The sequence below is a fragment of the Pristiophorus japonicus genome, chromosome 19, assembly GCF_044704955.1.
Source record: "Pristiophorus japonicus isolate sPriJap1 chromosome 19, sPriJap1.hap1, whole genome shotgun sequence".
NCBI classification, from domain to species: domain Eukaryota; kingdom Metazoa; phylum Chordata; class Chondrichthyes; family Pristiophoridae; genus Pristiophorus; species Pristiophorus japonicus.
In genome coordinates, this window is record NC_091995.1 from 46,017,547 (window position 1) to 46,038,934 (window position 21,388).

Consider the following 21,388-nt stretch of genomic DNA (forward strand, 5'->3'; position numbering starts at 1 on the left):
ACAACCTTTCGGATATAAAAGGGGTCTGAGGGTCTTGTAAGAAGGAGGAACTGAGGGAAATCCTTATTAGTTGGGAAATTGTGTTGGGGAAATTGATGGGATTGAAGGCCGATAAATCCCTAGGGCCTGATGGACTACATCCCAGAGTACTTAATGAGGTGGCCTTGGAAATAGCGGATGCATTGACAGTCATTTTCCAACATTCCATAGACTCTGGATCAGTTCCTATGGAGTGGAGGGTAGCCAATGTAACCCCACTTTTTAAAAAAGGAGGGAGAGAGAAAACAGGGAATTATAGACCGGTCAGCCTGTCATCGGTAGTGGGTAAAATGATTGAATCAATCATCAAGGATTTCATAGCAGCGCATTTGGAAAGAGGTGACATGATAGGTCCAAGTCTGCATGGATTTGTGAAAGGGAAATAATGCTTGATAAATCTTCTCGAATTCTTTGAGGATGTTTCCAGTAGAGTGGACAAGGGAAAACCAGTTGATGTGGTGTATTTGGACTTTCAGAAGGCTTTCGACAAGGTCCCACACAAGAGATTAATGTGCAAAGTTAAAGCACATGGGATTGGGGGTAGTGTGTTGACGTGGATTGAGAACTGGTTGGCAGACAGGAAGCAAAGAGTAGGAGTAAATGAGTACTTTTCAGAATGGCAGGCAGTGACTAGTGGGGTACCGCAAGGCTCTGTGCTGGGGCCCCAGCTGTTTACATTGTACATTAATGATTTAGACGAGGGGATTAAATGTAGTATCACCAATTTTGCAGATGACACTAAGTTTGGTGGCAGTGTGAGCTGCGAGGAGAATGCTGTGAGGCTGCAGAGTTACTTGGATAGGTTTGGTGAGTGGGCAAATGCATGGCAGATGAAGTATAATGTGGATAAATGTGAGGTTATCCACTTTGGTGGTAAAAACAGAGAGACAGACTATTATCTGAATGGTGACAGATGAGGAAAATGGGAGGTGCAACGAGACCTGGGTGTCATGGTACATCAGTCATTGAAGGTTGACATGCAGGTACAGCAGGTGATTAAGAAAGCAAATGGCATGTTGGTCTTCATAGCGAGCGGATTTGAGTACAGGGGCAGGGAGGTGTTACTAAAGTTGTACAGGGCCTTGGTGAGGCCACACCTGGAGTATTGTGTACAGTTTCGATCTCTTAACTTGTGGAAGGACATTCTTGCTATTGAGGGAGTGCAGCGAATGTTCACCAGACTGATTCCCGGGATGGCGGGACTGACATATCAAGAAAGATTGGATCAACTGGGCTTGTATTCAGTGGAGTTCAGAAGAATGAGAGGGGACCTCATAGAAACATTTAAAATTCTGACGGGTTTAGACAGGTTAGATGCAGGAAGAATGTTCCAAATGTTAGGGGAGTCCAGAACCAGGGGACACAGTCTAAGGATAAGGGGTAAGCCATTTAGGACCGAGATGAGGAGAAACTTCTTCACCCAGAGAGTGGTGAACCTGTGGAATTCTCTACCACAGAAAGTTGTTGAGGCCGATTCACTAAATATATTCAAAAAGGAGTTAGATATTGTCCTTACTACCTGGGGGATCAAGGGGTATGGTGAGAAAGCATGAAAGGGGTACTGAAGTTGCATGTTCAGCCATGAACTCATTGAATGGCGGTGCAGGCTGGAGGGGCCGAATGGCCGACTCCTGCAGCTATTTTCTATCGTTCTATGTTTCTGTGACCCACTGTCCCCTAGTACATTCGGAAGGTTATTTGTGTCTTCCTTCGTGAAGACTGAACCGAAGTGTTTGTTCAATTGGTCTGCCATTTCTTTGCTCCCCATTATAAATTCACCTGAATCCGACTGCAAGGGACCTACGTTTGTCTTCACTAATCTTTTTCTCTTCACATATTTGTACAAGCTTTTGCAGTCAGTTTTTATGTTCCCTGCATGCTTCTGCTCGTACTCTATTTTCCCTCTCTTAATGAAACGCTTAGTCCTCCTCTATTGAGTTCTAAATTTCTCCCAGTCCGCAGGTCAATTTATATGCCCCTTCCTTGGCGTTAACACTATCCTTAATTTCCCTTGTTAGCCATGGTTGAGCCACATTCCCCGTTTTATTTTTACTCCACTCGGAGATGTACAATTGCTGAAGTTCATCCATGTTATCTTTAAATGTTTGCCATTGCTTAGCCACCGTCAGCCCTTTAAGTATCCTTTGCCAGTCTATTCTAGCCAATTCACGCCTCATACCGTCGAAGTTACCTTTCCTTAAGTTCAAGACCATAGTTTCCGAATTAACTGTGTCACTCTCCATCTGAATAAAGAATTCCACCATATTATGGTCACTCTTCCCTAAGGGGTCTCGGGCAACAAGATCGCTAATTAGTCCCTTCTCATTATACATCACCCAGTCCACGATGGCCAGCTCTTTAGTTGGTTCCTTGGTAAATTGGTCTAGAAAACCATTCCTAATACACTCCAGGAAATCATCCTCCACCGCATTTCTACCAGTTTGGTTAGCCCAATCAATATGTAGATTAAAGTCACCCATGATAACTGCTGTACCTTTATTGCACACATCCCTTATTTCTTGCTTGATGCCGTCCCCAACCTCACTACTACTGATTGGTGGTCTGTACACAATTCCCACTAACGTTTTCTGCCCTTTGGAATTCTGCAGCTCCACCCATACCGATTCCACATCATCCAGGCTAATGTCCCTCATTACTATTGCATTAATTTCCTCTTTAACCAGCAATGCCACCCCGCCTCCTTTTCCTCTCTGCCTATCCTTCCTAAATGTTGAGTACCGCTGGATGTTGAGTTCCCAGCCTTGGTCACACTGGAGCCATGTCTCAGTGATGCCAATTACAAAATATCCGTCAACTGCTGTCTGCGCAGTTAATTCGTCCACCTTATTCCGAATACTCATCGCATTGAGGCACAGAGCCTTCAGGCTTGCCTTTTTAACACACTTTGCCGCTTTAGAATTTTTCTGTAATGTGGCCCTTTTTGTTTTTTGCCAGGTTTCTCTGCCCTCTTCTTTTACTATTCTCCTTTCTATCTTTTGCTTCTTCCTCCATTTTATTTCCCTCTGTCTCCCTGCATAGGTTCCCATCCCCCTGTCATGTTAGTTTAACTCCTCCCCAACAGCACTAGCAAACACTCCCCCTAGGACATTGGTTCCGGTCCTGCCCAGATGCAGACCGTCCGGTTTGTACTGGTCCCACCTCCCGCAGAACCGGTTCCAATGTCCCAGTAATTTGAATCCCTCCCTCTTGCACCACTCCTCAAGCCAAGTATTCATCTGAGCTATCCTGCGATTCCTACTCTGACTAGCACGTGGCACTGGTAGCAATCCTGAGATTACTAATTTTGAGGTCCTACTTTTTAATTCAGCTCAGCTCAGCATCCATGCAATCTGTGTTGCAGCTTCCAAAGTTTGGCAACTAATTTTTAGGTCGGCCTAGTGCTGCTCCTGGTGTGCTCTCCTATATTCCTCATTGAACCAGGGTTGGTCCCCTGGCTTGATAGTAATTGTACAGTGAGGGATATGCCGGGCCATGAGTTTGCAGATTGTGATAGAATACAATTCTGCCGTTACTGATGGCCCACAGTGCAATGGGTGCCCAGTTTTAGCGGCTAAATCTATTCTCGATCTAGCCCATTTAGCATAGTGGTACTGCCACACAACAAGATGAAGGGTGCCTGTAGTGTGAAGACAGGATTTCATCTCCACAAGTACAATGCAATGATCAGTGCTACCAATAGTGTAGGCTGACAAAAAGTAGGAAACTATAGACCAGTTAACCTCACATCTGTGCTTCCGAAAATGTTGGATTCCGTTATTAAAGAAATAGCAGGATGTTTGGAAAAGTAAAATTCGGTCAGGCAAAGTCATCACAGATTTATGAAGGGGAAGTCATGTTTGACAAATTTGCTGGAGTTCTTTCAGGATGTGGATGAAGGGGAACCAGTGGATGTGGTGTATTTTGAATTCCAGAAGGCATTTGACAAGGTGCCTCATAAAAGGTTCCTGCACAAGATAAAAGTTCACGGGATTGTGGGTAATATACGAGCATGGATAGAGGATTGGCTAACTAACAGAGAACAGAGAATCGGGATAAGTGGTTCATTCTCTGGTTGGCAACCAGTAACTAGTGGGCTGCCGCAGGGATCAGTGCTGGGACCCCAACTATTTACAATCTATATTAATGACTTGGAAGAAGGGATGGAGTGTAACGTAGCCAAGTTTGCAGCAGGAGATCGAGCAGCGTCGGAGAGGCAGTGTGGGGAGGCCTATAAAAAGGCCCGGTGTGGTGAGTTCGGCAAGAGGCAGCGGGAGATCGAGCAGTGTTGGTGAGGCAGCGTGGGGAGGCCTATAAAAAGTTCCAGTGTGGTGAGTTCGGAGAGACGTAGTGGGAGATCGAGCAGCGTCAATGAGGCAGCGTGGGGAGGCCTATTAAAAGGCCCAGTTTTGTGAGTTCGGAGAGAGGCGAGCTTGTGCAGCTGCAGCAGGGCGAAAAGGCAAAAAAGAAGTAGTAGGAAATCGACTGGTGACGTCACAGCCAAAGGGGTAAGTGATTGGCTGGTGATTGGTAAGTAGCTTTTCTTTTTTCTTTTCTCTAATAGTAAGCAACATTTTGCATTATTGTTTCCAAATTAAGTTTATCTAAGGCAGGACAGCTTGGACACGTATTATGATCCTCCTGTACTATGTGGAATGTCAGGGACGCATCTGGTGTCCCTGATGACTACGTGTGGGGGAAGTGCACCTGCCTCCAGCTCCTGACGGACCGCATTGCGGCCCTGGAGCTGCGGGTGGACGAACTCTGCAGCATCCACGATGCTGAGAATGACGTGAATAGCACGTGTAGCGAATTGGTCTCACCGCAGGTTAAGGGTACACAGCCAGATAGTAAATAGTTGACCAGCAGGAAGAGCAGTGCAAGGAAGGGAGTGCAGGGGTCCCCTGTGATCATCCCCCTGCAAAACAGAAACACCACTTTGGGTACTGTTGAGGGGGATGACTCATCAGTGGCGAGCAGCAGCAGCCAAGTTCATGGCACCATGGGAGGCTCTGCTGCACAGGAGGGCAGGAACAAGTGTGGGAGAGTGAGAGTGATAGGTGATTCGATTGTAAGGGGAATAAATAGGCGTTCCTGCGGCCACAACCGAGACTCCAGGATGGTATGTTGCCTCCCTGGTGCAAGGGTCAAGGATGTCTCGGAGCGGTGCAGGACATTCTGAAAAGGGAGGGTGAACAGGCAGTTGTCGTGGTGCATATAGGTACCAACGATATAGGTAAAAAATGGGATGAGGTCCTACGAGACGAATTGAGTTAGCCAATCCTCTATCTATTGCTGCTCGTGAATTGTGCAAATACTTCTGAACAAAATTGTGCTCCATTATCAGACTTAATTTCCTCTGGGAAGCCATCTGAAGAAAATAACCTTGGCAAATTGTCTCGTGTTTTACTTGTTGTTATATTCCGCATCAGAAAAATCTCTACTCACTTCAAATTGCTATCAATCACAATGAACAATTGCTGTCCTTCTAGGTCAGCAAAATCGATATGTAACATTTGCCACACCCGGGGAAGCCCTTTCCAAGGCTGTAATGATAATAGTGGTGGTTTCTTGCTTACCGATTGACATGTTATACACTGACTAGCGATGTATCTATATATTTATCTGGAGCTGGCCATCATAAGTAATTGGGTGCGAAACTCTTGGTCAAGCAAATTCCCAGGTGGTGGCCATGAAGATCGCCTTAGAAGTTAGACCTGGGATAACTACGCTTACACCCCACATGATACAATCTTTATCCACGGACAATTCATTCCTATGAACGAAGTATGGATGAAAATCTTTCTGTTGCCTAGTTTGGCCAGCCATTTGCTATGTAATTATACACCTTTGACGTAACTGGGTCACGTTTGGTTGCTCTACTAATCTTTTCAGCTGTGACTGGCAGTTCATCAATAAATAAAATATAGAACATTTCTTCCCTATTAGGGTAACTTGTGATGGGAATGTAAACCTAGACAGAGGATCAGCATTATTGTGATCAGCTGATGGTATGTACTCAATGTCGTACGTATTTGCTGACAAAATCAAAGCCCATCTCTGCACTTGGGCTACAGCTAAGGTTGGAACTGGGGACCTTGGATGGAGGATTGCTGTCAGGGGCTTATGCTCTGTAACAAGAGTAAACTTACGACCATACAAGTATTTGTGGAATTTCTTGGCTCTCAAAATTAATGACAAAGCTTCCCTTTTGATCTGCGCATAATTACACTCACTGGCACTGACAATTCATGAAACAAAAGCAATTGGTCTCTCCTCCCCACTGTGTAGTACATGAGAGATCACTGCCCCAACTCCATATGGAGAGGCATCACATGCTAGCTTGATTTTGTTAGATACGTCATGGTGCTCTCTACCACCTAGCTTTTACACTCCTTGAATGCTGTGTTGCATTCTTCTGACCACTTCCAATGGACCTGTTTTTTCAACAGCTCATTCAGTGGATGTAACACTATAGCCAAATTTGGTAGGAGTTTCCTATATAAGTTTAAATGACCCCAAAATGATCGAAGTTCAGTGACATTCTTGGCAGTCGGTGCATTTTTTATTGCATCCAGCTTTCCTTTGGTTAGATGTCATCATCATAAGTGGTTCCTCTAAATGTGGATGCTTCCATACCAAAAAAAGATGAGTTCACAGGTGTTTCAATGAAGGACCCGAACTACATCCTCAAGGGTGAAAGATGCCTGTGCGTGGATTTTTTTTTAATATGTGGTGACCTTTGCACACCAGCCACCACATGGGCTTGACAGAGTTAGGTCTTGGTCCAAGGATTACCCTTAACGATTGGAGACCAGCTCTGCTGCACGGACCTAGTACACACACATATCGCAGTTTGGGCTGGCCCGTTCTGTCCCTGGGCCCTCGCCTCTTCTGGGCCTCGAACACATGCCTCCCCTGGGCCCCGATCACGTCCCTCTACAGTCTCTCACCGCTTCTTCGCCCCAACCTTGCTGCTCCTGCAGCACCTGCCCACACCCCAATCACCGACCTGGACCTTGGTGATGGCACTCTTCACTGCCGTTGCCCTCCTGCACCAGGATATGATGCTCCCTGGAGTGGTATGTCTCCACGCTGTCCATGGCCGCCGGTCGCCGCTCCTGTTATGGCCCTGACCTGCCGCTGATGGGTCTCTCACAGGTCGGGGCCTCCACGCTGGCCATGACCGCCGCTTGCCGCTCCTTTTATGGCCCTGACCTGCTGCTGATGGTCTCTCGCAGGTCGGGGCCTCCATGCTTGGTTGGATGTAAATCATCTTTTTCTACTGTGTGCTCTAAATATTCCACCAAGTTTTGAAATAACTCTCACTTGCAAGCAGTGAATCGTACTCTGTGCTTTTCTAACTGTTTGAACATTTCATTCAACATGTTATTATGGATTTGCCTGTTTGGTACTGAAATGATTATATCATCTAAATAACACACTACCTCTTCAATGCCTTGCAAAATCTGTCATCGTGCCTTGGAATATGGCTGGGCGGAAGACACTCCAAATGGTAGCCTATTAAATTGTTATAGGCCGAGATGAGTATTTATAGTCAAGCATGACTTGGACTCCTCATCTAGTTCAAGTTGTAAGTAGGCATTTGTAAGATCTAACTTTGAGAAATCTGTCCAACTGTCAGCATTGTGAACTAATCTTCTACATTTGGCAATGTATTGAGGAGATTACCCTCTGGAACTTGGTTTATGGTTACTTTATAATCATCATACAACCATACCTTACCTTCTGACTTAGGTACAACAACAATGAATGTATCCCAATCACATTGATCTATCTTAGAAATAAGGTTCTCAGTCACTAGTCTTTTGAGTTCTTGCTCAACTTTCTCCTTGAGTGTATATGGTACAAGACGTGGCTTGCAGTAAACTTGTCTAGCGTCCTTCTGTACTCTGACACTCACCTTGAAGCCTTGGATTGGATTGCCTGTTTCACAGAACACCTTTGGATACTTCTTGATGACATCATCCTTCGATGCAAATCTCATCTCAACATGAAAAATCGTATTCCAATCCAGCTTCAGTGATCCAAACCAATTTCTACCGAGCAAGGCAGGCTTGTCCCCTGCCACCATTAAGAGAGGTAAGCTGGGAAATTAATCCTTGTATTTCACCGGTACTGTGACACGTCCTACCACAGGAATGTTCTTTCCTGAGTAGCCTCGCAGCTCTACCTTGGAATTTTCCAATGGGAAATCACGCAATTTGTCGAGATATAGTGATTCCGGTACTACACACATGGATGCACCAGTGTCGATTTCCATGGATATTTTGGTTCCTGCAATGTCTATTTGGATGATGATACTTCGTGAATCTCTGTGAGATACCTTTGTGGTCCTGATGATGTGTATCTCCAAAACCACCTCCTCGTGTTGCTTTTCTTCCATGCTATGTACTCTCTGAGGATTTCTTCTTGAAGCCTTGAAAGTTGGTCAGTGGACATGTCTTGGCAAGATGCTCAGTTTTCCTGCAGAAGAAACACTCTGCCTTCACATATGGACAACTTTGAGCAATGTGTTGTCCCAGGCATAATTTCAATGTATTGTTATCTTGGCCAGGTGTTGAGGCCTTGGGGCCCAACTGCCTTTTTCTTTTAACCTGCAGGCGATTCACCTCGGTTGTTTGACGACTGGAAATGGTACAAAATTCTCGTGAATATTGGTCAGCCATATCCATTGACATGGCTGTCTGACAAGCTAAATTAAAAGTCAAGTTAGAAGTTGTCAACAACTTTCATCTGTTTGCTTCATTTTTTACCCCAAAAACAAAGCGGTCATACAAAGCTCGGTCCTGAAAGTTTCGGAAATGATAGTGAATGCATAGCTCTTTTAATGCTACAATGTACTCACTGATACTCTCGCTGTTTCACTGATCTCATATTACAAAATGATAACTTTCAGCAATTGCCAGGGGCTCAGGTCTGTCGTGCTGTTCTAACTTGCTTAAAATTACCATGAGTGATGTGTCCTTTGCCTTGACGGGAACAAGCACATTTCATACACCTCTGGGCATGCTTCAGTCAGGAAAATAGCCCGTTTACTTTCTAAAATCACCTGATTACTGTTTTCATCATCGGGGGCTTCGATGGTACTATCTGCAGTGAAAAACATTTCTAGCCTCTCGGTCACGTTGAAACGGATTTTTAGCTGTTCTGCAACACAAATGACCTCTCTAGTCTCTCTGCTGTTTGGCTGGATTCATCCAGCACCAAAAACTTCAGTGAGGGTCGCCAATGCGGAATATTCTCTACGACATCAGAAACACACAGAACTCAAGATAGCTCTTAACACAGGAACCTATCAGATGCCTTTATTTATTTACAGCAATGGCTGCATTACCACAGTAGTCCACTAGGTGGATCAGTCGTCCACTCGGTGGAGATATATATTACACTATCACCATAAATGATTAAAGTGGTTATCAGCAAGAGTGGTGAAGATATGTGGTCCTCGCACACATTTGATCAAGATGCTTGATCATGGACACATTGATCATATTTTACCTACAGATGTGGAAGGAGTTGAATGTTGGAATGATTCGATTATTTCTGACTCATCAAATCGTCTTGTTACAAGTAGAGTACCAGTAGCTGTGCTTGTGATGTCACAGAGAATATACCACAATTATATGACTGTGGTCTGCACAGTTAATGTCGTCATTACATTAGGAACAATGGAATTGAATGTAATTTCATGATCATGTATGGCTAAGCGTTTCAGAGGGATCATTCAAATGACATTCGAGGGGACACATGTCAATCTAACTGTTAATCCCTCTTTTACCTCTGCACACTTTCAGAAACTAACATTTCTGCATATCTGTGGCCTGCTGAGCTGTATACAACTGACTTTATATCACTTTCTTTGTGTATCTGAATGCTCTTCGATCGCACCTGTAGCATTGAGGTGCTTAATATAAATTAAATATAGCATAAATTAAAGAAGATAGAAAACATCCTTGATGTAACTAGGATCTAGAGAAAGCTATTCCATCATAATGATGTATATTTATTCCATCAAATGCCTCGCATTAAACTATAAATAAATATCCTCAGCTTCAAGAGTCTTGCACCGTTACTATTGGAAAGGAGATGTCGAAATAGTTTTTTTTCAGAAAGTATGATGACATTAATATTCTTGACTCCTTACTCTTTCAACGGAGAATATCATTGCAAAATATCCCTGATGAGTAGGAGTAAATATGACTCGCCTTAATGTGTTTATTCAAATGACAGTAACTTATGCAAATTATTGTGCAATGTCCATGTGTCACTTGAGGTTTTTCTAAGATATAAATAAGACCTGCATTTGAAAGCAGAAGTTTTTCAACACAAACTGGCAACTTCGTTTTTCTCAGACAATGGAAAAGCCGATAATCATATAGATAGAAAACATTTACGATCCGATTCTTGCAATTGTTGGTCTTCCTGGTAAGCCTCTTACAATTAGTTAATGCTCATCTTTAACAGTGTCTCACTGTGTCACTGTTCCTGCCATCGTGTAATGGTATTACCTGTTTTTTTGATGTGTTTGATTTGCAGAAACTGATTATCGGCATCATAGAAGTAAAGCAAATGGCTCCAAGATTCTGTCATATTTTTAATGTAACAACCTCAGTCGAAGCACAATTTACTCTGACGACTTAAATTCAGCAATGCAGTAGATATGTCTCGGTCTTAAAGGACAGTCTTGTAATTTTGTGTCTAAGACATGTATTAGAATCGGATCGAGTTGCCAAACCAGCAATTGTTAAAGGGATTTCAGGAGGCTGCTCAAGAAAAGACAAAGGAAATTTTCTGTTGTATATTTGTGAACCCAGAAGAAACTGAAGATATCCTTCCGTGCCCCACAAAAGACTCCGGCGCACTGCTGGCATATTGTCTCATCCTTGGGATTGCAGCCCGCCCATTAGCAGATAGCATCGGAGCCGAATGGTTCCCCGCACTTCCCAACTGGCAGCAGCTATGGGCGCCCTTCCGCCGCAGCTAGCCAGCAGCGGGTAAACAAGGCAGGAAGCCGAGCCTCAGGCGCTGAAATTGGTCTTCCTCAGCAGCGCCAGATGGACTCGGAGGGAATGGGCCGCTCATTTTACACCCGGTCTGATGTTCGTTTTCTTTGAGAGAAATCCGCGCATTGTGAAGCAGACTGTATATTCGCTATGAATTTATTTTGCGCTACTGGTGAAGAACAATTTCACCACGTACATCTGGCATGCCTTGCATGCAGAAACCTCTTATGACGAAACTCAAAGTTGTTGGTGTATTTATAACATAACTATAGACCATAGTATACATTTTGGTCTACAACACCTCGTTATTTTGAGTCACATTTGTGAAGCGTGGACTGGTGCGGGGGAAGTCAATCTAAATATAATTTGTGTCCATGGCCACTAATTTTCCGAGTTGAGACGGCAGCACTGAGCTTTTATCACTGCTACTGGCCATGGAAACCCGTGGGTTATTGATTGCTGGCAATTCGATAATAGAGCTTATGGAGAAGCTGACGCGCTTGATTCTGAAACTGTGATATATTGTGTTACTTTAAGCTGGAGTCAGTTCGTGTTCTGAGGCCGCAAAGCAAAATGAGACAAGTGCTACTAAAGTGTGTTCCAGCTGCTGCTGCATTGCTGTAATTCTAAATGCAAGTTGTGATTTCTCCGGTAACCATGGGATAGATTTTAGTCTTTACATCCGGGGTGTTCTGCATCGTCTGGGCTAAGCACAAAATGCCAAATCCTCTGCGGAGGACATGTTTCCCTAGAAACAGCGGATTGTCCTCCATTACTACCAATGGAGGAAATTCGGGCGATTTCTGATAATACTTGTGGCCACAGCTAACACATTTGCCTTCTTATATACAGGGGTAAAGTGGTGCTAGCAGAACATAAGAAGATAATAATATAAGAAATAGGAGCAGGAGTAGACTATTTGGCCCCTCGAGCCTGCTCCGCCATTCAATAAGATCATGACTGATCATGGACTCAGCTCCACCTCCCTGCCCGCTCCCCACAACCCTTTACTCCTTTATCACTCAAAAATCTAACTCCACCTTAAATATATCCAATGACCCAGCCTCCACAGCTCTCTGGGGCAGAGAATTCCATAGATTTATAACCCTCTGAGAGAAGAAATTGCTCCTCATCTCAGTTTTAAATGGGTGGCCCCTTATTCTAAGACTATGTCCCCGAGTTTTAGTTTCCCCTATGAATGGAAATATCCTTTCTGCATCCACCTTGTTGAGCCCCCTCATTATCTATCGTATCTGCCTCTCACACCCTTCTGATATTCATTTCCTTTGACTTCAATAGAACTCAATATCAAACGAGGGGTATAACAGGCGGTCGATGCGATACCATCCTGTTCAGCGCTACTGCCCAAAACAAATTTCTATCCCACAGAGCGGGCTGATGTTTAATGCCCAGGCGATGAAGACTACAATCTATCCCAAGTTTCTGTGTATGGCAGAAATAGAGTGACTCCAATAGAATGTCCACTGGTCTGCTCTAAAATCCCACCACAGTCTCGAAAAAGTATAATTGTAATCCAGGAAAAACAATGTCAAGGGTTAAGGTTATCAGAGGAGATCTGCCAATCCCTCCCCAGTAATTGTATTCAATAATGTTGCTGCACACATTACATCCATGATGCCCTGGTCATTTCCACCTCCAAAAATGCGATGAAGGCCAGGTGGCGTTTACAATGGGCTGGGCGCCTGCTCCTTACATTATCATCCGTGTGTTAAAGGTGAGAATTTCCCTCTTTGCTGTTTGTTCTTTCTCACCGTTTGATAACCTGAGAAATAAATAATTCAAAGCAATAATAAACGTTAATTCATCTGCCGGTAGATTTTTTTCAAAGATTGTTTGTTACTGAAGTTAGTTCATACATCAAGCGCAAAACAGGGAATAGATCTATTGTGAGATAGCAATTATATACGTTGTCCCTATTGTCAGAGACATTTCTTGCTCTCTGTTTCTACAAGGTGCAGTTCCAAAAGCTTAAATCTCCGCTTCTATTTGTGATTTGGGTCTGAGACAAGAGCTATTGGTTTTTACATTATTCGGCTAAGACTAGACGCCAAAGAACAGTTTATATGTCGTACATGGTGGACAATATTTACACGTTGATTAAATTACGCAGCTCGAAATACATCTGGGAGGAATGTTGAGAAATTCTTTAAGGCGGTCATCTCAAGTAGCAGCAGCTATCTGGGGGTAGACATCCTTGGGCGGAATGTCCTGTTATACACCCCTCCCAATATTCAGCTCCATTGGTCCAAGGAAATGGACATCGAGCGGGCAGATAATGGGCGGCCCCCACATTACCCCCTCGGTGATCCTGCATTTATTTGCACAGCATAGTTATTATTTCCGGAGCGCGACTTGTATTAATAGCTATTGTACAATATTAATAAACTAAATTACAAATGCGCTTTAAAGGTTTGCATCTGAGGCAAACCAGAGTACACATTTCTAATAATATCGGATATATCATAAAATTTCCTCCGTCCATGCTCAGACTCATATTTCACTCATCATTTAACTGGTTACTTTGATGTCAGAGATTCGGGTGACTTATAGTTGGGACACAATCCATAATAAAATGTTTCTTATTATATTGTGCATATGAAGCAATGTTTCACTGAGAAAGCTTTATTTTCTGGTCATTTGCTAAGGAAAAGCACTGGAAGGACACCTGGTAGGAATTGGAACCTGCTCTCCAAAGATTGAACGATTAAATATTGCAGTCAGAATCGTGCTGTTGCCCTGAAACCTACATTGCATGATTATTGAGGATATTTGCAATAAGCAGATACTGGGGTACATTTTCAACCTGAAGTTTCGCTTAAAACTGGCGGTAAGGTTTTGGCCATCCGATATTGTCTGTCAGTGGCTCCACAACGCCGGTTTACATCAGGAAGGACAGATGGAAAGCTTCACCGTGATGTGTCTGGAGGGACAGGGATAAGCAAATCAGCCGCCCGTGTTGTACCAAGCTGGACATTCCTTTATGTTGAAGTGAAAGGAAATGAAACTCAGGTGGATTCAATTGTGGCCGCAAGTCGGAAAAGCCCATTGTTGGTCCAATGGAAAGTTGAAAATCAAATCATTCACTGTAACATTTTGTTCCTTTGAAGTAACTCAGAATAAGTTGGCGACGTGTACGCATAAATAAATGTATCTTCTAAGAATGACTGGTATCATCTGATCGATTGGGAGAAATAAAGAGAGAGAGATTTGAGTGATAAGAAATCTTTCCATGAATTTCATACACATTTATCTCGACTGATCATCCTGTCAGGTTAGGGAGAGTTAGTAATTTGATTTCCTCTTTTTTGCAGCTAATTTGGTGACAATCGTCATTCTCTCCCGTGGAAAATGCGGTCTCTCCAAATGCATCACCCGTTACCTGGTGTCCATGGCAGCGGCTGATCTAATGGTCCTGATATTTGAAGTGGTTCTGTATAAGATTAAAGATTCTTATTTTCCATATTCATTCCTGAACTATATTCCGATTTGTAGTCTTAATCTCGCCATGCTTTTTGTTTCCATTGATTGCTCTGTCTGGCTCACGGTAGCTTTTACATTTGATCGATGTGTCGCTATTTGTTACCAAACGTCGCGAACAAAATATTGCACCGAAAAAACTGTGGCTGTGGTGATAACAGTGGTGTGTTCATTAAGCATATTAGAAAATATTCCAATCTACTTTGTATATGAACCACGGGAAATAATTGACAATGTACCATGGTCCTGCTATGTAAAATCAAGTTTCTACACCATACCCATATGGGTAGCATTTTTGTGGTTGGAAACCATGTTAACCCCATTTGCTCCATTTGTGTTGATCATACTGCTGAATGCCCTGACCATTAGGCACATTGTATTGGCCAATAGAGTGAGGACGGGACTCCGAGGAAACATCAAGTTTCAGAATCACAGTGATCCAGAGATGGAGAACCGAAGGAAATCGATCATTTTGCTGCTCGCTATATCTGGCAGTTTTATATTGTTATGGATGGTAATTTTCATAGTTTTCATATGTGTGCAATTTACAGATGCTCAATTTTTAGAAGTAGATTACAGCGACTCTTTTACCATTGCAGAACTATCTGGATACATGCTGAGATGTTTGAGTTCTTGCAATAACACGTTTATTTATGCAGTATCCCAGAGCAAATTCAGAGAGCAATTGAAGAATGTGATTAAGCGTCCCCTGGTTCTCATTGCTAATTTACTGAAATGAGTTAAATTGCTTCACAGAATTAAAATGTAATTACATCCATCGTAAACGAGGAGAAGTTGTTCAATTGATAGCAGCAAACAGGAATCTCCGAAAGCAAATGGGGATGTCATCGGGTTCCCATATTAGATATTATATTGTCGAAGATCAAAGATGCTTGGGTATTATTAACTTTTGCGACATTGTAAGACATGTGATATCGGACCTGAACAAATAAAAAAAAATTCAGATCCGAAATAAAATCAATTAGACAAATCAATTGCTTTCAATTGATCTAAACTCGACAGCAGTTTCGTTATCCCTCAAGCCCCATTCCCGTCAGTAACACATGTAGTTATCTGTTGAGACAGCCAGCTGTTCCCCACAACTGATTAATTCTGTAAATAATCCCCTGTGCGTTTTATTCTTTCAGTGATCAGGTCCTGACTGAACTGCCATTTTTTCCCCAAGCTATGAATATACATCGTTTGCTCACAATTTATATTAACGATTTAGACTTTGGAATCAAAAGCTCAATTTCTAAATGTGCGAACGACAACACATTCTGGGAGGAGATAGTAACTGTTGAGATGACTGCAACAAATTACAAGAACACATCATAAGTGTGTAGCAGTCATTTAATTGCCAAATTAATTTTAACAGATAAGTATGAGATTTCACATTTGAGTAAGAAAAATTAGGAGGTGAAATATTACTTTGAAAATAAGAATCTAAATGGGGTAGTTGAACAAAGGGGTCTGGGAGTATAAATGCACAAATCACTAAAAGTTGTGAGGCAGGACAATACTGCCATAATAAAAGCAAACCAAGCACTCTGGTTTATTTTTAGCGGGATAGAATTGAAAACAAGGGAAAGTTATGCTAAACTTGTATGGAACCTTGATTAGACAAGACTTGGAGTACTCTGCACATCTTTGGTCATCATATCTTAAAAAAGAATATAGCAGCACTGGAGAGGGTGCAAAAAGTACAAGGATGATACAAGAACTGCGAGGTTATTCATATCAGGAAATGATGAACAGGCTGGGTCTCTTTCTACTTGTGTTTCCTCATGGAGGGCTTTGAAATTTGAAAAGGTTTTGATAGAGTGGACACAGAGAAAGAGGCGAATACTATGGAGGCATTAAGGGAAATCTAGATAAGCATATGAGGGAGAAAGGTATGGAGGGTTTCGCTGATAGACCTATATCAGAAAGGATGAGAGGAGTTTTGACTGGAGACGAAATGCCGGCATGGACTGCTTCGACCGAATGGACGATTTCTGTATATTTTATGTAATGCTATGTAAACCCGGAGTTCAGATCTCAAGTCAGCATTAAAGATAAAGCAAAACTAAGAAGTGAAGTCACAATGGAAATTAACTTAAATTCAACAAAATGGGATGTGGACTGAGGCAACATATTGGTCTGCATAGATTGGTTCCTTCCACTAAAGTTGCCTTCTTTGATCAACAATTAGAGAGATTAAATTAGCCGACTACATCGGGTCTCAGTCCATATCCATTCGCTTCAAAACTAGGCTGCTCTCTTCAATAAATATCATTTTCCCCCTTAAGTTATTTCCAACAAAGGCACAAAAAAGCAAAGAAATCCCATCAGATTCGATGTTTCTTCTTGCACAGACTGTCAGGTTTGCACAGTAAATATCATCACTGGCGTGGCGAATTTTCATAATAGCAACAATAGAATTCTAGCAATGATGCAGTTTGGTTAATATATAAATCATATTTTCCTTCCTATTTGAAAACATGCAACGCAAAACTAAAAAAAAATGTAATTTTGTTACAGCATCACAGCAAACAAATTCCATGAATCTTTCCCAACATGCACAATTTATCATCATCATAGGCAGTCCCTCGGAATCGAGGGAGACTTGCTTCCACTCTAAAAATTAGTCCTTAGGTGGCTGAACAATCCAACAGGAGATCCACAGTCCCTGTCACAGGTGGGACAGATAGTCGATGAGGGAAAGGGTGGGTGGGACTGGTTTGCCACAAGCTCTTTCCGCTGCCTGCACTTGGTTTCTTCATGCTCTCGGCGGCGAGTCTCGAGGTGCTCAGCCCCCTCCCACATGCACTTCCTCCACTTAGGGCAGTCTTTGGCCAGGGACTCCCAGGTGTCAGTGGGGATGTTGCACTTTAGCAGGGAGGCTTTGAGGGTATCCTTGTAACATTTCCTCTGCCCACCTTTGGCTCATTTGCCGTGAAGGAGTTCTGAGTAGAGTGCTTGCTTTGGGAGTCTCGCATCTGGCCTGCCCAGCGGAGCTGCTCAAGTATGGTCAGTGCTTCAATGCTGGGGATGTTGGCCTGGTCGGGGACGCTAACGTTGCTGTGTCTGTCCTCCCAGGGGATTTGCAGGATCTTGCAGAGACATCGTTGGCGATATTTCTCCAGCGCCTTGAGGTGTCTACTGTACATGGTCCATGTCTCTGAGCCATACAGGAGGGTGGTTATTACTACAGTCCTGTAGACCGTGAGCTTGGTAGCAGATTTGAGGGCCTGGTTTTCGAACACTCTTTTCCTCAGGTGGCCGAAGGCTGCACTGGCGCACTGGAGGTGGTGTTGAATCTCATTGTCAATGTCTGCATTGCTGATAAGAGGCTCCCAAGGTATGGGAAATGGTCCATGTTGTCCAGCTCGGGCTGTACATTTTATGACTACGGGGCAGTGCTGTGTGGCGAGGACAGGCTGGTGGAGGAACAGTGTATTGTGGAATGTTTGTGTAAGGCCCATGCTTTCGTATGCCTCAGTAAATATGTTGACTATGACTTGGATTTCCGCCTCTGTATGTGTGCAGACAGAAGTGCCATCCACATACTGTAGCTCAATGACAAAGTCTGGGGTGGACTTGGACCCGGTCTGGAGACGGTGAAGGTTAAACAGGTTCCCACTGGTTCTGTAGTTTTGTTCCACTCCACCGGGGAGCTTGTTGACTGTGAGGTGGAGCATGGCAGCGAGGAAGATTGAGACGAGGGTTGGGACGATGACGCAGCTTGTTTGACCCCTGTCCGGATGTGGATTGGGTCTGTCATAGATCCATTGGTTAGGATCACGGCCTGCATGTCAGCGTGGAGCAGGCGGAGGATGGTGACAAACTTTTAGGGGCATCCGAAATGGAGGATGACCTCCATAGACCCTCGCGGTCAACCGTGTCAAAGGCCTTTGTAAGGTCGAAGAAGGCCATGTATACGGGCTGGCGCTACTCGCTGCATTTTTCCTGCAGTTGTCGCACTGTAAAAATCATTTTCTGAGGTGCCGCTACTATCATTTCAAAGAGGGAAGCGGAGAAGATTTCCGAAAATAATGGTAGGGTGCTGAGACGAATTGTAATGGCTGAAATCGCTGCCCTCACTGGGATCAGCAACCTCACTTCCAGCTGGCATTGTAAATTTCGGGAATACTTTGGAGAGGACTTTTGGAAAGTTTATTTAAATAGCCTTCTAGTGGCACAAAGTGGACAATCTAACTTTTATATTCAAAACTGTGAGCTCTTCCCACCACATGCCAAACACCCCCTCGCAATCCCAGTGTCTGCTGCTGTGAGAATCGTAATCCCTTTGGGAAACAATTTGAATGTACATCATAATTTTAATATAACTCGCAGCAAAATTCATCGTTGACCAAATGGTGAAATATCCAAAAAGGTGATGAGCATTAGGGGAATGTTCCATATTTCTAAAATAACTCGGCTTCAGGCAGGGCTATTTGCCATTGACCCGACGGGTGTTACCGGGTCCCGCTCCAAATTCCGGCTACACAGCCGGCGGGAAGATTCCCTTTTGCCTTCCAAATCCTTAGAATTTGACGGTCATAATTTTCCATAGCCCTTCCCAACGCCAACTGAGATGTTTATACACATTTATCTTCCTCGCACTTGGTGTATATCAGGCCAAACCCGGTTTCCTTCCTCTCCTCCCAAAGCCTGTTGTTGCTGAAATCCAACATCTCAGCATATCCCCGGGGCTGCTCAGCTGTGTGCAACTGACGAGATCACTTCCTGTGTGTATCTGTGTCTTTACTGTAGAGGAATCAAGGGATGTGGGGATTGGACTAGACACTGTAGTTGAGGTTGAAAATCAGCGTCTGCCCTACTCCTGCTCCTAATACGTGTGTTCTAATAGATTCAATGTTGTTGGAAACCAACAACCTCATGTTCGGCAGAAAGTCCGACACTATACTGATATGGACATATCTGACCATTCCAGAATTCCCTATTATACCAGTGTGGGCACACCATCACCATGGATTTCAGAGGTCCAAGAACCAGCACATTGAGGTGGTTCTTGACTTTGTGCGATGGAGGAAAGTGGGTAATAAGGAATGAGCCGTCTGCTTTAGATCTCTCCTGGTTTTTATTTCTATTGACTTCAATTGAATTAGAAATTGGGAGAAATGCAAAACCTGTTGCCGATTCGCAGCAAGTCAAAATCTGCAACAATATCTATTTCTGTTCCAGTGTGTTCACGCAGTCAGTAATACAGTTATCGTTCCATTAAAGTCAATGAAAAGGGGAAATCGTACGGGGTGTATAATGGGAGGTGAATTGGATATCCCCCGGTTTACACCATTGCTCAAAGCTAATATTACACCCTGTCTGATTTCAGTTTCCATCACGTGGATTTTTGTTTTTAGTTATGAAAACAGACTGTAGCGTTCTTTTAAATCTCACTCGATTTTCGTTTACATTGAAGTCAAAGGAAAAGAAAGTCCCGGGTTGTGTAAAACAGGGACATGATCACTAAAAGCCGGTTTCTGCCCGGCAGTAAAGGTGAAAATTCACTCCTAGTGAAGTCTATGAGAAGTACAATTGGCTGGGGTGCAAAACTGGTCTGTTCGCTTCCAACAATGCAAATTAATATTTACCCAAAGTCTCGTCTACAAAATGAGGAGATGCTCCATCGTGACCTGTGGCACCACCCCTGTTCGGTACAACAGTAACATTCCTACTCTGGGTGTCCACGAGGCTCTGTGGTCAAATTAGCAGTGAAATTATTTACCACCACAGTCTCTAACCTCACGGTCCGGAATATCCCTCCATCCTCCATCACCCTCCAGCCAGGAGGCCAACACGTGTTTAATGCTGAGTTTTGAGAAATGTGCGTCAGGAACACAATCAACATTTGATGAAAGACAAATGTGTTTAAATGTGGGTGACGCTGGAAAGGCCACATTTATTACCCAGTACTAGTTTCCCCAAAAAGCAGCTATGGGCAGCATTGTGGCAGTGATTTCAATCAGGGTTGTTTCAACTTTGGGCATTCGCTAAAAAATGAGCAAAGTTGAATTGACCGCCCATTTTGCGCTCGCCCGATTCCCCGACCATTGACTCCAGTGGATGGACAATGGGCAATGGTGTATAAGGGATGGATAATTTGGTAGCATCCATTTTACACAATGGCCCAAAGTTAAAATGAACCCCAATGTGCTTGTTAATACGAGCAGACTGATTATTACACTGTGAATCCTCACATCATTAGACTACAGAGCCTTATCAATCAGACTATTTGTAGTAAAGGCATCAAGTCTACGACAACGCGATAAAGTGAACAGTGGTGAAGACAGTGAAATGAAACATCGGGAGAGCTGTATAACAGATCACGGATCCGCTTTGGCCTGTTTCACACTAGCGCCACACTAACATTAACCACCTTTGTGTGTTCTTTGAATCGGTGGTGACGATCTTTGCAACTGTGTGGATATAAACTGATGCAATCTGGAGAGAATCACTTCATGCCACCTCAGTTTATTGTTTCCTTGAACTAATTGCCATCATAAATTAGACAGTGTGTCCCCATACTGTAATCTCGTTGCCAGGATTTTCCCGTTAAAACACTGTGAAAAAAGGAAGGATTGAGCGACAGCAACAGAAATAGACAAATCGGTGTGATTTTACACACGCTGATCATCCCAATCTTACACCTACAGTCAGTCACTTTCACTTCTTTTCTCTTGCAGCTAATTTATTGACGATTGTGATTCTCTCCCGGGGAAAGTTAGGTCTCTCCAAATGCATCACTCGCTATTTGATCGCCATGGCAATCGCGGATCTCCTGGTCATGATATTTGATGTGATACTGTATGCGATCAACGATA

The 21,388-nt window shown here is 43.4% G+C and overlaps 2 pseudogenes; one reads left to right on the forward strand and one right to left on the reverse strand.

The window, feature by feature from the left end:
* LOC139230203 (zinc-binding protein A33-like) overlaps positions 1–21,388 on the reverse strand; it is a 650,536-nt pseudogene that overhangs the window by 510,124 nt on the left and 119,024 nt on the right.
* On the forward strand, positions 10,416–15,300 carry LOC139230442 (probable G-protein coupled receptor 139; annotated as a pseudogene).